The following is a 17,984-nucleotide window of genomic DNA, read 5'->3' as shown; positions in this document are numbered from 1 at the left end:
TTCTCACCTTTAATTCTTCCTGATGACAAAAAAAAATAAATAAAAAATAAAATAAAAATCAGGCATTTGCATTGCTTAATGTGAAAATAGAATGAAATTCATAAAGTCCTTCAAACAGGTACATTACACGTGCTACTCACTTTTTTTTTTTTTTTTTTTTTTTTTTTAAATCTTTCTACGAATTCGCTCCAGTCTCCTTTCCTCTTTATTTTTCAGGTCTGACCACCTCTTCTGAGCTTTTATTTCCAAGTTTTGCCTTCAGTAATCTCAGTAGTTTTTGCATTATCACTTCCTTTCTATCATTAACTTTTCTGTACTTTCGCTTTTGACAGTCGTAGTCGTACTGGTCCAGTATTTTTACCATCATCTCCACTTCTCTTGGGCTCATTGACTTTGCACTTTTAACTGCAGTAAATTTTATTTCTTCGTCTTCTTGAACATCTCCATCCCCCACCTTAACTTTTTCAACATTTTTTTGGCTCCTCCAGCACCATCACTGAGTGCGTTTCCATAGCTGCAATCCCCACTGACACCTTCTCCTCACCCGCCATCTTCTCACGTTCCTCAGCGCCAGACAGGTTCCTCTGTAACTTTATACACTCAGACATGGGCATTCGTTTCTGCTGTGGACCAATCAGGAATGATGCCCGCAGAGAATGGAGCGTAAGGATGATGCCTATTCGTGTATAATAAACTTGTGTATGGAGATTTTTTGCTATAACTTTAACCAGTAAATGACCATTAGATACAAAGGGATTTTACGATTGTTTTTAGCTGTATATTCGTTCACATATACGGTAAGTTCTTTCTAACTAGTGTATACATGTGTACTTGCATTGGTTTATTGAACACCACAGATGTAAAATATGTTTATTTTTATTGTAGCCAAACAGAACACAATGGCTTACGAAAGAAATGCTGACCTAATGAAGGATTTTATTGAGACCTACATGGCTCACCCATGTTTGTGGAAAGCCAAATCCAAAGATTATTCAAACAGAATGATGCGGAACGTGGCGATGCAAGAGCTTGTAAAAGCCTGTCTGCCATATCAACTGTGGAATGGACAAAAAGCAAGATCCAGAACCTTAGGACCGTGTATAAAAAAAGAATTAAATAAAGTTGATGCTGCCCAAAAATCAGGAGCTGCAGCTGAAGACGTGTATGTGCCAAAGCTAATGTACTTTGATCTGTTACACTTTGTGAGGGATCAAGAAACACCATGTACGTCAACTTGCAGCGTGCCCACAGACAGCAGTTCATCCACAGAGGTAGAGCAAGCATCGGATATACCTGCAAGCGGCACAGTAAGTATAGTACATTATGTTGTCATGCAACAGGTTTGTTAATGTTAAAATAATCAGTAAAACAATAAAAATACATAACATGTATATAAGCAATTGTTATAAGCAATCATTCTGCCATGGCACAACACCATCCCCGTTAAAATACGTAAAGTACGCCTCCTGATTTAATTTAGCCGATGTACTACTATTTCTAGAGTGTCCATACTCTAATGGTGTCAAGCCCACTACCTCCATGTCCTCGGCATTAGTTTCCACATAGGTCATCACTACTTTGTCCAAACGCAGGTTTATTGCAAAATGAAAAACTCAGAACCTGTTACTTAGAATCCCAAAGGTATTTTCAACTACACGCCGAGAACGTGACAGTCTGTAATTAAATATATGCCTTTCAATGCTCAGATTTCTCTGTGGGTACTGTTTTAATACATTGTTGTGCAATGCAAAAGCGTCATCTGCCACAAACACAAAGTTTAGTCCATATTTTGTGCTACTCCGAGATGGAAGGTTAAGGGCATTGTTTTGTAGTTTGTTATGGAAGGTAGTATGCTCCAATGCACCTCCATCTGAGACTCTCATTTTTTCCAATGTCCACAAATAAGAATTCATAGTTCGCATCCACTACTGCCATTAAAATAATGCTAAAAAAAATCCTTTATAAATTATAGTAGAAAGATCCACAGTTTGATGGTGGCATAATTCTGACATGTTTGCCATTAATGGCACCACCGCAATTTGGAAAATTCCATGGCCTCTCAAAGTCTTCGGCTATCACTTTCCAGTCTTCCTCTGGCGATGGAAACTGAAACATAAAAGACATGTAAATATTGTAACATTTGAACATGCATGCAATTGTATACCCTCATTTTTATTTTGGTCTTTTTCAGCCTGCACTACTGTCTGAAGGCCTCTTGCTGGATGCTGCAGGCCAGGAAGCTACAACAAGTAATAGCACTGCACATGAAAGCCAGCTTACTGCTGATAGTGTACCAGTTTCGGTCACGTCCTGGCTATCAAAAAACATTCAGAAGCGAAAGAGACGTAGAATAAGGGAAATACAAGAAAGCGATGCACTAACAGAAAAGATGCTTGATTGCGCGAACACTTTGATGACAAAAAGAAAGAAACAGGACACATTTGATTTCCTGGGAGCAACAATAGCTAGCAAAATGAGAAGTAGTAGCAAGCGCATACAAGATAAAATGGAGCGGCTGCTGTGTGACCTCGTGTGTAGGGCTTTTTTTTTTTTTTTTTTTATAAATGAATACTATTGCTTTTGACCAACCTTCATATACTGATCACAGAGAACTTTGATGATAGTATCACAGTTGTCAGGTATTATCATGCCAAGAGCTTGAGGTGAAATACCTGTGCTGTATTTAAGATCTGCCAGTGTCCTCCTCCCTGTTGCCAAAAATCTTAACGTTGCCACCAGTCTTTGCTCTGGCGGTATGGATCTCCTTAAATGGGTGTTCTCCCTCTGGATGAGAGGGGTTACTAGTTGGAGCAGTTCCTGAGAAGTGGCATCATTCATACGAAGAACATTCTTAAAGTCATCTGGGTTGTTGTCCCGTATCTCCTGTAGCAGGGGCATATGAGAGAATGCGTCTCTCCTCTTCAACCAATCTTTGCTCCAACAAGATCTATTCGTTCTCCTTTTTTCTCTTTGGTTCCGTACCTGCAGTCTTCTTGCCACACCAAGCAGGAAAAGTGCATTTGCCTTTTCTTCTTCTACTGTATCCATTGTAGGTTTGAAATTAGGAATGAATGAAGAGACAGTGTTGCCTTCTATTTTTATGCGGTTTTGGGTGTTAACTATAGTGAAAGCTCTGCCCCTTTATGCTAATGTCTTTGGTATATCATTACATGCCCCACAAACGTTGCTTCAGTGTGTACAAAATTACAATCATTGCTCACGACAACGTGGCTGTAAAAAGTCGCTAATGGGATGGCCGCTCTTCCCTTTATCGTCTAAAACAAGGCTAGTGTATATGCAGTCCATGGACCAAGCAACCGGACCATCGATCGGATGTAAAAATCGATCGACATAAAAAGTTGGTGGAAAATTCTGTAGTGTGTACTCAGCTTAACTTGACATAGCCAACTGGCAGCCCATGTTAATTAGCTAGGTCAATAGGTAATCTAAGAAGTAATTAGGTTACAACTTCTAGGTGATATGCAATGTGCCTCCACAGTAGTATACTGGCTGAAATAGCATTGGGAAATGTATTAACATGTATCAATATAACGGTTATTGTATCAAAATGTATCACAGACTCCGAATGTGCAATGTTGCAGATACAATGCGTCAAATGTCTTGTTGTTTGTCATTCCTTGATGTTATATTGTAACCCTTTGTTTAATGTATCCAGCCAAATAGCTAATTGAGTCAAGCCATTCCATTGTATAATCAAGGTAACAGAGACTGTATGTCTAACCGTTAAAGTGTCCACTGATAGACCCCTGTTGTAATGGGGAGGACTGAGACATTTGACCCTACTCCCTGTGTATACAGCCAAGAATATAGGAATAGCAGAATGCCAGGAAAGCGATTCTAGCTTGAAGGATCCTGGTGTACAAGACGTCAGCAAAAAGGACTCTGGGCAGTCATTGTAGTGCCGCTGGAGGAAACCCTATCAGGACAGGGTCTGTGTGAGCCAGTAACCCAGGCTGGGCAACATGGTAGCTGTCTAGCTAAACGGTAGTGGTGATATTGCAGGAGAATAAGACCCCGAAAGAGACAGATAATTACTTTGGAGTGTGATTGCCAGAGGCTGCTGGAGGATATATGCTACCATTTACTCTGTATCTTGGGAACGTCTTATGGTTTTGTGCGGTCGTAATAAAGCCTTATTTTGGATATACTCTGGTCTACCCGAGTGAGTTGAATACAACAGAGGGTAACTGCCATCCCAGCTAAGGGTGGTATCCTCACACCATATTTAAAATTTTTGGGAAAACATCAGAAAAAATAGTTTATACTGTTGTTAATAAATACCCAAAGTTTTACTTTGAGATCATGATGGAAACGTCTGCTACAAGAGTTTTCAGTTTTGAGTGATTCATGAAAATTGTATTTATTGAGGCACTACACATCTGAGGGGGGGGGGGGAATTTTTTTTTTTCCAGTTCACTTCATTAGAAGAATGCACGTTCCTCTTCAGGTATGTTTGGGGATCGATTTTACAGACAGCGCCTGCTCTCACTTTCGCGCAAGCGTGTAAATTAAAGTTGAAAGATACTCTACGTGGAAAGACATTTCAATTGTGTTAAATATGCCCGTCTTCTACAAGGACCGGTTAGGTTTGGGTGGGCTTTACGTAGTGAAGAAAAGCCCCTTGGTCACTAATTTAAGCCCACCCAAACCTAACTTAACCTGACCCTGGACCATTTGGGTCACATATGAAAAAGCGGATTGCGTATCAGACTGTGTGAATGTGTGCTGGGAGCAAAGAGGAACAGCAACTTGGAGAAAGGGTGCTGGAAGGAAGAAAGACAGCAGACTGGGAGCAACACTGAACTCACACGAAGAAGCCTCAGTCACCCGGCCAGGCAGAGAAGAAAAGGCACAGCCCATGAAGCTGCTTCTGATCTTCACGGGTCAGAGGAGCATGTGATGGGCTCCTCCAATCAGAGCTCAGCATATGCTCCTCTCACCCACTCAGCTGAGTCTCATGGGAAATATTTCCCTGACTGCCTGGCAGCTTAGTCCGTGGATGCTGTGGTGTTTAAATTGGTTTAGAAAAGTAAAGAAGAATAAAGATGGAGAAAAGTGACAGGTACCTTTATTGTTTCAACCCATTTAAAAAGGTTAATTATACTTCTAATAAGGGGTTGAGAACGGATTCAGAATAGATGTGTAAATTATTTTCTGAAATACCAAAAGATGCAAAAGTTTCTGCCAGCTGCAGAAAACAACTTGGGACACTTCAAAAATAGCAATCTGTTCATTGTTCAGTTCCTCAAGATAAGGTAGTATCAGCTACCAGTTGCTGACATCAGAAGGTAACTGCTGTCTATGACAACAAATGGTTGCTCGCATTTATTCTGGAGAAAAATTAAAACTTTGATGAAGTCAAAATTACATTCCTCCATCCAGCTGGTCCATAAACACCTTTTTCCTACCCAAGGAAGTCGGATGTTTTATGGTAGATGTTTTGTGTAAGTTGAATCCGTTAAGTCAGACAGGTCGAATGTACACCCTTTCTGTAATGGAAATACTAAAAACAAATGAAGCCTTCAGCCAGATCAAACTAATCAAGTAGCACTATCCATCCAGAGCAGCAGCACCATATGGTAATGATCTATAGTAAGTTTTCTTATAATATGTGAAAGGCATAAAATTGTCACAAATGTTTTCAATATTTCGGTATTTAACAATGTGTCACTGTACATAATATACATCAAAGGGATAGCTTAATGAGATAAATTAAATTTAACAGGACTAGATAGTTCCCATTTTGATTATTTTAGCAAACAGTAAAAAATAAAAGCTCTTGTAGCAGATGATCCCAAAATAAAACTTTAGGGATTTATTAACAGTATGAACAAATTTTGAGATGTTTTCCAAAAATCTACAATATGGCTTTGAGAAAATCAATTTTGCTTTTCAAAATGTAGTATTTTTAATTTTGATTGAAATATGATGCTGCATTATACATCATATGAAAGCCCATACAAAAGAGGTTTAAAATGAGACCTGCCCCCAACTCGTTAGGTCAATCAGGTGAGCTACAAATGCAATTTTAAGAAAACGTTGAAAGCAAGCTTTTTGTTTAAGCAGTACAAATTTAAAAAGGCGTATAACTTAAAACCATGTGCACATATCAGCCTAAAAGTTGGAGGTTTTCTTTACAACCATGGCAGCATTTAGTATACCAAGTTTTATTACAATCTGAAACGTTCAGTTTGAAACGGTGTTGATTTGATGTGGAATGACCCTGGCGCAATATAAATGATGATGATGATGCTGTTGCTGCTAACCCCTGTCCCCCACCAAAAGCACTATAATGGGTACATGAGCGCCAGGAATGGTTTGAGGAACATGACAAAGAGTTCAATGTGTTGACTTGGCCTTCAAATTCCCCAGATCTCAATCCGACCCAGCATCTGTGGAATGCGCTGGAAAGAAAAAGTCAGAACCATGGAGGACCAACCTCACAACTTACAAGACTTAAAGGATCTGCTGCTAACGTCTTGACACCAAATTCAACAGGACACCTTCAGTGGAGTCCATTCCTTGAGGGATCAGAGCTGTTTTGGTGGCATGAGTGGGATGTAGACAATATTTGGCTGGTGGCTTTAATGTTGTGTATAAATATGAGAGATTGAGCTACAAGTCAATAGTGGTTATCTACCGACTGTATTTTTACATTGATCATCGCTGAGCCACAGCCACCAATAACAGTCCAAGTTACAGATTTTGGCATATGCATGTTTGCTTAGGAAGCAATACACTTTAAAATGCAGTCAACACAAACCTGCAGACTGCATTTAGTACAGGTGACAATTATTTAACCTAGCAATATTATCTTGCAAATATTTTCCTATTGGGAATTAATTTGATTTCACAATTTATCTGCATTCTTTAAATAAAAAAACAAAAACCAAACAAACGGATGGTGCGCGGGAGGTCATTCCAGGGCAGGGGGGGTGGGGGGCAGCATGGGAAAAGTCTTGAATTCTGGAGTGGGATGAGGTGATCAGAGTGGAGGAGAGGCGACTGTCATTGGCCGATCGCAGGGACCGGGTGGATATAGATATATACACATATTTTACACACACATACATACACACAATCATACAGCACAGAACATATCAGACATGGGAGGAGTACGTGGCAAAAAAAAAAAAAAAAAAAAAAAAAGACACAGTATTTGTGGTACTGTTTGAAGAACTCGTATGTACAAAACTGAGGCTTCGTTTGTGAACATAAAAAAAGAAACAGTATCAGAATAAAACACAAGAGGAATTGTTACAGATCGTGGCTTTTCTCAAGAGTTTTCTGATACTGTGCTCTGTAAAGAATAAAACACGAAAAAGAGAGCACCGATACCGTGCAGGCAACTGAATTATTAAATCACAGTGCCTGTACACAAATCCACTGTTCTCACAAACAGTGTAAGCCACAGCTTGTCTACCCATGTCGAAAAGTTGTGCTTGCATGACTCTTTGGGACTCTGCTGTTTGCAGGGAGACGCGATTTCTATAGCTTATCAAGAGGCATTGGGATAAATGAGCTTACTGCCCACATGATTTTCATGGTGGTTTCTGGTTTCCAGGGTGGACATCCTTATTAAATAGATTGAAAGTTCTAATAACAGTAATATACAATATTTAATTTTACACACTATTTGAAACATGGTTGTAGGGGAAACGGTCACTAATAACCACTAAGCCATCACCCTTACCCTACAGGTATAGGTTGTCCTTGCTAATCCAATTAGTTGATATAACAAAGACACACTTCTTTCTTAGTTGATTAATCGATTTTAACTATGCCTTATCTGCACAGTAAGAAAATAGCCTGCTTCTTTGATTCTAAAGTGTGTAGAATGTCTGCGCTCATTGCAGACATCCGAACAGCACAGACTTTCCTGCGCACCTCTATGGGTGTGCTTTCACAATGCTTTCTCAGCGCATCATTAGGAACTGAATTATACCCCAAGTGTAATTTTCCAGGTAGATAAATCAAAAGTAGGACACTGGAAAATAGAGTCAGGCTGGTAGCTAATCAGGTCAACTAATTTTTAGAGCAGGTTTGGACAACTTGTGGCTCTCCAGGATTTTTTTCAAACCACAGTCTTCAGCAACATAAAACATTTCTCAAAGCCAAGCAGTTTGCAAAGGGAGAGATGGGCACTTGAACAAGAACAACAAAGTAACAAAAAGAGTAAACTCCTTTAATGGCTATGAAGCTCAACAGTCAAACATTTACTTTTAAACATGCATATTTAACATGTTCACTTTTTTTTTTTTTTATTTCTCACCACTTTGCCATGGTTCCTTCACAACCTCCATGTTTCTTCTCATAGTGTAGATATTATTTATATCTTAGCAATTCCTCCTCGTTTCCTAGCACACAGAAGGGGTGTGGAATACATTAGCTATGAGACCATGTGCGCCTCTGTTTTTTTGCACGGATGATGTAAGTGGGATTTCTAACACCTTCCACTGCAGAGTGACGCCCACGTGCAGCCAGCAGTCTTCCTAATGGCTCTTCCCAAGAGACTCAGACACCCGTACTTCCATAACCAAAGGAGGAATGACATCTGCTGCCCTACAAGGGACATCCTCTTCCATATAGCCACCCCTTAGCATCATCCAGTTCGTCCCAGACCTTCCCTCCTGAAAAAGCAGCTCATAAAACATCACATTCTGCAGATAAATCTGTGCAGTTTACAGGATGTAGAGCAGGAAAGCAGCACAAACACAGTATAATTCTGCACAGATAAAGAAAAGCATTAGGCTACATTTAAACACCTGTGTAAGCTTACAGTGACATACAGTAGGGCCAGCTGAGATGCAGTTCCCTTCACAGATTTGGTGCAGTACCTAAATCTTTTACCTCCCCCTCATATTTCACATTCTTGTCTCTCACTATTTTTTATGTAGCCTCCCACGCAGATTTCATCTCAAGCATTCATCTCAATGACATGTTCCTCTCATTCTCTTAATATCCTTTTAGCCAGTAGTCAATATTTAACAATAAAAAGGTACCATTTCACTATTACAAATGAAACTTCATTACAAATATTCTAATGAACATTTTTGTAAAATATTAAAGGGTGGTCAATCCTAGCTAGCATGAAGTTCTCGTCCTAATGGGTTTTTATATGTTCACCTTGCACCCACATACAAAAAGGGTGGAAAAAAATAAAATAAAAAGATCACCAAATTTTTAGTAGGGCTCTAACCATATAGATGTCTATGACATTACCAAATAGCAGCAATCGTTTTCTTTTTCTTTCTAGAGAATGGGGCTTCCAGATAAAAGATCACTCATTATTTATTATTGACTTGAAGCCAACATACATGCTTAAAAACTGAAAATTCACAACAAATTAAATCTGAATCCCAATACCAATCCCCACCCCCTCTAAAAAACTAAAAAAAAAAAACATTGAACAATGAGAGGGACACACACACACACTTTTTTAATATCCAAAAACTTCGCAAGAATCTTACAACAGGCACTTGGCACAATTACTACAGACAGTCATGAATGCGCCTTTAAAATGCAGAGTTAAGACTTTAGAATAGCCCTGTCTCCTTTTGACAAGATGCAGAGAATAACAGTCCCATACATACTTCTACATTAGAAACTCCATGTTCCCTTATGTTCTCTCAAGCATGCTTGTTGTCTCACTCTTCAACATCCCCTTTTACTTATGGCTGATGCCAGACAAGCATATCATAATACAATATATTTTTGTTCATTTTAAAGCTCTTGTAATTACACCAGGGGCGGGGGGGTTAATGCCTGGTGGACCCGACAATCAAACTGTGTTTTGAATGGAAGCGACGCTGCCGCAATCACCACAGTAGTGATGGGCCATGGTGTCAGATTAACACTGGTGCCCTGCTTTAGCTCCTCCCAGGGGAAGGGAGACTGGGACGATCACCTCCTGGCATCCTGCAGCCCACACTGCAACGGCACAGTGCCTTGTTCCCTCCTCTGACAGTAGGGCGTGACATCATCATCACGTCCCGAGATGTGCTGTGGCGGAATATAAAATTTTTTAAAAAACGCAATATAAAAAAGTGAGGTTTGTTTTTTGTTGCAGTATTTATTTTCATTATTTACGTTTTATTTACCCAGAGATTTTTTCCCCCATAAGTGATAAATCTTAAATAATGAAAAGTATAGATTGTACCAAAAACTGCTCTTTAAGCATGGGCTCCTATTTATGGGCCAGTGTTGTGTGCTTGCCACCCGGGCTCTCTGGACACATTTACCTGTAGTGTCTAAAAGCATGGGAAGGAGAAAGCTACAAAACGTGGCAGACTGAACACCTCTTAGATATGAAGGCAACCAGTGCGGTGTGTATGGGGTTTTTTTTGTTTTTTTTGCAATCTCAATTTTTATGGAAACCAGAAGAAACATTTTAGAGCTCAAGAACACTGTTGCACCAAATGGGAAAATATACAGACTTCTGTAAGAACGCAAGTCACAATAACACGTGTACCAACACATTGGAACTTCTTCATTGTGAGGTAATCACCTTGCGAAGGGATTTTCATATCATTGTATAGATTACTTTTAAAAAAAAAAAAAAAAAAATAGCAGGATAAACAAACAAAACAGTAAAATGGGCAGACAGTAAAAGGGATGCAGAAGGTAGGGAGGGAGAGTCAGGAAGAAGTACCAAAGCACAACCATAGACCACAAAGACCATACACAGTGAGTAATAGGAACTAGAAGGGTAGATGCACTGACCCAGATAATCCCTCTTTAGGTTTGTGTAGCAGGATAAGCTTGTAAGTATCTTTAAATTTGATCCAATCACATCATATGGCAAAGTACTCGTGAAATTTATCTTCAGAGAGTTGTGTTTTTGCAGCAAACTAAAGTGCATGTAAATGGATGCCAAAATAACTGTACCATACATATTCGCTTTTTAACATGTTTACCAAAAGTAAGACAGTAGAGACTACAGTGTCTACTACAAGGATTGAGCTATTGTACCACTTGCACACATCTTGATGGGAGCATATTGCAAATGCAATGAAAGGTTAAGAAGAGGTCGCATATGCATTTGACTTGAACAGAGCCATGTTGCATTTAAACACATACGTGGACGCAATGCAGTTTATAGGACTTTGCTTCTTTTACCATGCGCTTTAATAAAGTTCCCCAATAGTGTGACATTTTCTAGCCAACAGCTGTGGTTATGAAGGATACAATTCCTTTAGAAAAGGACCATCATTTTTGAGTTAATATGGGATTTCTATATGCACTCTGCTCAAGAGAAAGTACAGAAAACAGAGCGCCCTATACGACAATGAGGGACACCAGCATGATAGTCTGCCCGTATACTGCGCTATAATTCTCTCAGGTACTTCAACACATTTATATCTTGTACAAAGTTAATAGTATTCTTAATTATGTAACCCAAATGGTTTTTTTTTATTATTTTTTTTTTACAAATTATGTCACTACTACATACGATGTCCTAGCTAGTTGGCAGATTGATCTTCTGCCTTTGAGTATCTTAAAATCCTATTCAAGTTTGAGGAAAGGGTGGCTTGTGTTCTTGTTCAGACAGATATTGGAGAACAACAACAAAAGAGCACAACCTCACTCTTAATCCCCTTTTATTGTTTTTATTACTTCTAGGATAAGAGTGCACTGCTGGAGGTAGGCATCGTATATATAAAATTAGAAATTAATGAAAAGCTTAACATTTTATATTACTACTGTTACATTTCATGTAACAATTTAGTAGAGGAAAAAGGCTAAAACACACAATTTATATATTTTACTGAATGAATAATTAAGAAAGGTCTATTTTCCCCCCTGCTCTCTGTCGCTATATTGGAATGAGCCGGCAACAGACAATGCCATTACCCATACTACTGCATAAGCACCTAAGAACAAAGTATGGTCGTATTACTCCCAGCACGCTCCTACCTCCTTCACACTGTTGTATCTCTCGTCACCCCATGATGGAATAAAGTGAACTATGCATTGCAAGCAAAACAGATTACTTAAACCAGTGGTTCCCAACTTTTGCAGTTCGCGGCACCCTTAGATTCTCCATAATTTTTTCAAGGCAGCCCTCCAAAATAATTACCGAGCAGTCCTGTTTTATAAGTAGTTGGGTCAAAATATCGTAATAAGTATTTAGGTCAGGACAGAAATACCTCGTAACAGAGCCGTAACGTCTAGCGTCTGGGGCGAGACTAGCCCTCAATTTTAACTAAATGAACCTAAAATATTCATAAATTGCTCTCCCCTTCAGCGTTGCGCCCTGGGCGATCGCCCGTCACACAGCCCTAGTTACGGCCCTGCTTAGTAAGTTGTTTGAAAAATAATACAAATAAATCCAGAAGAATAGAATATTTTTATATATTTTTTTCAATTATATTTCTGTTAAAGAATAATATACAGCTAATATTAAGCGGAATAAGATCAAACAAAATAAAACAACAACATGTACAAAAATCATCAAACTGTGCCCCTTCATCCACACACTCTACGCCCTCCTTCATCCTGACTCTGCCCCTCTTCATCTTCACTCTGTCCCTCCTTCATTCTTTTCTTCAAGTTTTTTTTTTTTTGTTCCTGGCCACGGCACCCCTGTGACAGCGCGGCGCACACTTTGGGAACCTAGGACTTAGACTATTACAGTAAAGGGGGAGACCACCTGTAGGGAGAAACTTTACAAAGTCAAATCCCCCTCACCAGTTCCCAAACAAACGCACACTCACGTTTAGGTAACACAATACAAGTGTTTCTAGCACATATGTTCTTTAAGGCATAGGTAAATTAAAAATTCTGGTTATAGCAGTCATTCTAGCCAATATAGAAAATTATATTATCTGATTAGAGCATGTGTCACAATTCAAGGCTGTAAATCGTTTAGTTAAGAAGTTCGGAACCCCCACTGCACTGTAACTCAGTAGTGCAAGTATGACAGGTGCTGTGACCCCATAGCATCCGATCATCAGCAGCTATTTATATCGATCTTTCATTCACTTTATTAGGTGGACTACAGTAGCCCGATAAAAATCAGTTATTGTCTGCAATGGGTTACACTCTTCTCTCCATGAACTAATGTGATAACATGGTGAAAAAGATCACTCTTTCAACCCCACCATACACCAGTAGAACATTTCTAAAACAAAAGAGCAAAATCAATTACATTTGTCAATAAAGTGACTATCTGTAATCCTGGAAGTGAGGGGGTGCTACCACATGACAGAAGTAGAGCATAACAACGGACATGTCATGAAAAGATTAAATATGGGCTGCCAAAACATTGTAGTACATTGTGGTATAGGTTATGTTTGTCAGCAGTCAAGAGGTTAAAACCAAAATTCCCTCTGCGAGTGCTTCATACAATACCACTAACATAAATTTATATAAGCTTTTCATATTACCACTTCATCCCCTGGCTAACTCCTTTCAGTTGCAATAAAAATATAGTTCACACATGGATTACTTTAAGACCTTACTGATCTATAAACTATAAAACTGTGCAACACATACAGCCTGGTATTGCAACATACAAACGTGTCCTGACACTGGCTGAGAATCACCATTATGACATTAACTGTGCATTACATGCAGTCACATGCTCCATGGCAGTCACCGCCAGCTCATTACTACACTTGCATATATTTTTCCCCTCAGCTTTAGGGGAGTGTTACATGTCAATGCAGAAAATAGAACTTGTTTTTTTATTTTTACCATGGAGAAGAAGAAACAAAAAAAAAAAAAAAAACCACACACCAGCAAAAGGAAATCTCAATTCACTACATTTCACCACAGTTGGCACTGTAAGCAGAATACAAAAAATACAAGGAACGTTTTATTTCCCCATTGCTGTGAGGTTAACGTGTCACCTGCTCTCTTCAGAAGTGAACTATATATTCACATAAAACTTCACTGGTATCTTTAAACCATCAAAGAATTAAGTGTTTAGCTGTGTGTTAAAGAGAAAGTTTTGGCAAAAGTTTTTTTAAAAAATGAAATGTATTATTAAAAATACAAATCAAAGGAGAGAATACCTGTTTGAAAAGTAAAAATATTGTATTTGTTTTATTACACACAAACGTTTGACCCTAATAATGGAGTTACGGTTATTTTTCTAGCTTATTTCAATGGCTTGTCACTTTTACTCTACTACAACACAAAATGAAGAAGTCTGATCTTTTTGTTTGTCTTATCCTAAACTACCACACAATAGTTGTACTATTTCTCTCTATACATTTATTCATAACAGCAATAATATATCATCATCAACATTTATTTAGCACCAGCAAATTTCATAGCTCTTTACAATTGGAAACAAACAAAAACAATACTGGGTAATACATACAGAGAGGTAAGAGGGCCCCGCTTGCAAGCTTACAATCTATGAATTATATTTAAAATAATTATATATATTTTTTTAAGCCATTATGCTAACCACATGTGTTTATTTTGCCAATCCACACCTGAATGTGTTCAAACAGGAGGAGGTCTGGGCTTTCGGGACAGAAGCAGAGAACCTAGACAACTTCCGGCTTAGGTAGGGGCCGGTTAGCACAGCTGTTCCTCTTCTGACCACATTGGAATATGACAAAGTTAACTGACAAATCATTCCAACTGTCCGATATCTACAGCAAAACTGCAGCTTCTTAACTTCACAAATTTGCATTAGGCAGGAAGTGCCAGCCAGAAAGCAAGAATTTTGATGAAAAGGATCAACCACAATCATAGTAAACCTTTCTGGAACATGTATCAATGATATTCCATGATGACATTGTAAGAAGGTCTAAAATTGACTTTTATAAAAAGAAAAAAAGAAAAATGTTTGATCCAAAAGGTGTGCAACATTCTCCAACTGGCGCTTCCTGCCAAGATGCCTTATGTCTGTAATTTCCTCGCTAATAGACTACAGTTCCCCCAATATCACATCAGGTGATGCAAAAGACTTTGATGTCTAATAATCTGATCAAAATAGTTTGGATCCATAATGGGCATGTTTTTAAATGTGGCTGAATGAGGACTGCTATAGGCCTGTGTGTATTCATTATGTATGGCCAAAGTGGGCAATGTTCAAAAATTGATGTCAAAATGATGAAACACAATGGTGGGATTGAGCCCATAATAAATCATCCTATTTTTTAATGCACTTTTCATGCATTAGTTAGCAGCTGAAAAGCACATTAATAGCAGATAAGAGCCCTAAATGTCTTGAAACTTTTTGATAAAATGTACATCATCAAGAATTGCAGAATAGTAAAATGTAAGGAAGTAAGCCCACCCAACATTTCCCTTCCCTCACCCAACCTTTCCACATTTCTTTACCCCTCCCACATCCTTTTTCCCTACTAGATCATCATCATTTATTTATATAGTGCCAGGAGATTCCGCAGCACTTTAAAATTGGGAATAAACAGTAATAAAACAATGCTGGGTAATACTAGATGCAGCATGTATATTGGTCACTACTAGAGAGCTACCGTGGGACAGAAGATGAAATTTATTATCTCGTTAAAATGGCACCTGTCAAAGGGTTGGAAGTATTAGGCAGCAAGTGAACAGTCACTTCTTGAAGATGATGTGGAAAAATGGGGAAGCAAAAGAACCTGAGCGACTTTGAAATGGCCCAAATTGTGAGGACTAGACGACTTGGTCAGAGCATTTCCAAAACGGCAGGTCTTGCGGGGTGTTCTTGGCATGCAATAGTTCGTACCTAGCAGAAGTGGTCCAAAGAAGGACAACCGATGAACTAGTGACATGGTCATGGGCACCCAACACTCACTGATACGCATGGGAATCGAAGGCTAGTCCATCTGGTTAAATCCCACAAAAGAGTGACTGTAATACAAATTGCTACAAAAGTTAATGCTGGCTATGATAGAAAGGTGTCAGAACACACAGCACATCGCCGCTTGCCTAGTACAGGGCTGCGTACCGCAGACCGGTCAGAGTGTCCATGCTGAACCCTGTCCACCACCAAAAGCACCTACAATGGACACTTGAGTGCCAGAACTGGACCATAAAGCAATGGAGGAAGGTGGCCTGGTCTGATTAATCACGTTTCCTTTTACATCACGTGGAGAGCCGGGTGCATGTACGCAGTTTACCTGGGGAAGAGATGGCACCAGGATGCACTATGGGAAAAAGGCAAGCCAGCGGAAGCAGTGTGATGCTCTGGGCAATGTTCTGCTGGGAAACCTTGGGTCCTGGCAATCATGTGGATGTTACATTTACACGTACCACCTACATAAACATTGTTGCAGACCAAGTACACCCCTTCATGGCAACAGTGTTCTTTGATGACAGTGGCCTCTTTCAGCAGGATACTGTGCCCTGCAACACTGCAAAAATTGTTCAGGAATGGTTTGAGGAACATGATAAAGAGTTTAAGGTGTTGAAAAATTCCCCAGATCTTAATCCAATCGAACATCTGTGGGATGTGCTGGAAACACAAGTCAGAGCTATTGAGGCCCCAACTGTGCATGATGGAGTTTGTATTTGGAAGTGTGTGAGTGTGTGTGTGTGTGTGTGTGTGTGTGTGTGTGTGTGTGTGTGTGTGTGTGTGTGTGTGTGTCTCCCAGGTAACATTACAACAGGTACAGAATGCATAACAAAGAAAACTATGTATTGTACTACCTATACTGAACAGTTTTATATTGTGTGCAAGATTAGTATATTAATGACTAGGTCTTAAATGAAGCTCTGCATCACTGAGCAATCTTTTCAAATATAAACAGAATTGTCCTCTTCATGTGTGATGTGTATTTAAGCGTATATAATTACCTATTCCTACTGTGTAAATGTTTAGCATAATATGTGTGCAAGTGTCTGGAAGGAAATTATACATACTGTGTATATGACTGTAAAACCCATATCCAGGATTGCTGATATAGCGTGTTTGGATAGTACATAGTAATACATATGTAACAAAAAAAAAATAAATTCAGAGCAGAAAAGGAACAGTAGTTCTGCTTAAACTGAAAACTGCCTTTATGACTGATTAATTAGGATATTAGCAATTCAATGGTCATACAAATATTTGCCTTATTAGCCCCTCTTTTACAGATTTACAACTTTTTCTCTGTTAATTATTCAGTTATAATTTTCCTCTAGTATACTCCAGAAAGGGGTGTAACATGTAACGATTTCTATCACCCCAACCTTCATCAGAGCCTCTGTAGCTTATTTTCATACATCTTATTGCCCACTAGGGAGTTTTTATATTGCATGTTAGACACACGCAGCGCAAAATTTGGACAACACTGGCTTTACTCACTTACATTAAATTTCTTTTTAGTTAGCCATTAGGCTAACATATACTTTTTACAGGTTTGCCCATAATCAATAAGGGAATCCAACAAGTACCGAGGAGTTTCCCATGGTTAGGAAACTCTGGATTTGTCATGCAGAGGTTATGATTGTAACCTTTTCTTGTAAGGAAAAAAAAGTTTGTTCTCTTTTTGAGCAACGCCTGATATTTAGCTAGTGCCCTTTTAGCACTTGGTTAGCGCACCACTCCCATATACCCAGTATTGTATGCGGCCATTAACTGTACAGGAACCACGGGCAGCATACAATATACAGAATCTTCTTCTAAATTACCCAAAATGTAGGAAACAGCAACAAGTTTATAAGCACATTGACTACCTAGCTGGTATTTGTCCAGCCATGTCTATGCATACGTAAAACAAGAAGCATACCTATTAATGGAAACAATAATGGCTGTGCTTTAAACACTGCAATCTTTCCCATAAGAGTAATCAGTGTAACAGCTGTTTGTGTACACTTAAGACAGTGTTGGCTAAACTGTTACACTCCAGGTGTTGTGAAACTACAAGTTCCAGCATACCCTCCCAGCAATAAGCTGCTAAATATTTGCAAAGCATGCTGGGACTTGTAAGTTTCACAGGTTAGCAAACACTGACTTAAGACGTCATAACTCTGAAAAATGTTTTATATCAGATCTGCAACTTGCTTACAAGAAC

At 39.0% G+C, this 17,984-nt stretch overlaps 1 protein-coding gene and 1 long non-coding RNA gene across 7 annotated transcripts in view; one reads left to right on the top strand and one right to left on the bottom strand.

The window, feature by feature from the left end:
- Positions 1-1,301, top strand: part of LOC142138929 (uncharacterized) — a 72,206-nt gene extending 70,905 nt beyond the window's left edge. The window contains exon 3 of the long non-coding RNA XR_012688128.1: positions 886-1,301. This is a non-coding gene — a long non-coding RNA (uncharacterized LOC142138929). The remainder of the gene's footprint in view (positions 1-885) is intronic.
- ATP2B4 (ATPase plasma membrane Ca2+ transporting 4) overlaps positions 1-17,984 on the bottom strand; it is a 94,087-nt gene that overhangs the window by 56,363 nt on the left and 19,740 nt on the right. The gene's annotated exons all lie outside the window — the stretch shown is intronic.

Source organism: Mixophyes fleayi, chromosome 2 (assembly GCF_038048845.1).
Source record: "Mixophyes fleayi isolate aMixFle1 chromosome 2, aMixFle1.hap1, whole genome shotgun sequence".
Taxonomy (NCBI): domain Eukaryota; kingdom Metazoa; phylum Chordata; class Amphibia; order Anura; family Limnodynastidae; genus Mixophyes; species Mixophyes fleayi.
The sequence above is the reverse complement of the archived record's forward strand: the minus strand, read 5'-3'. Positions and strand labels throughout refer to the sequence as shown.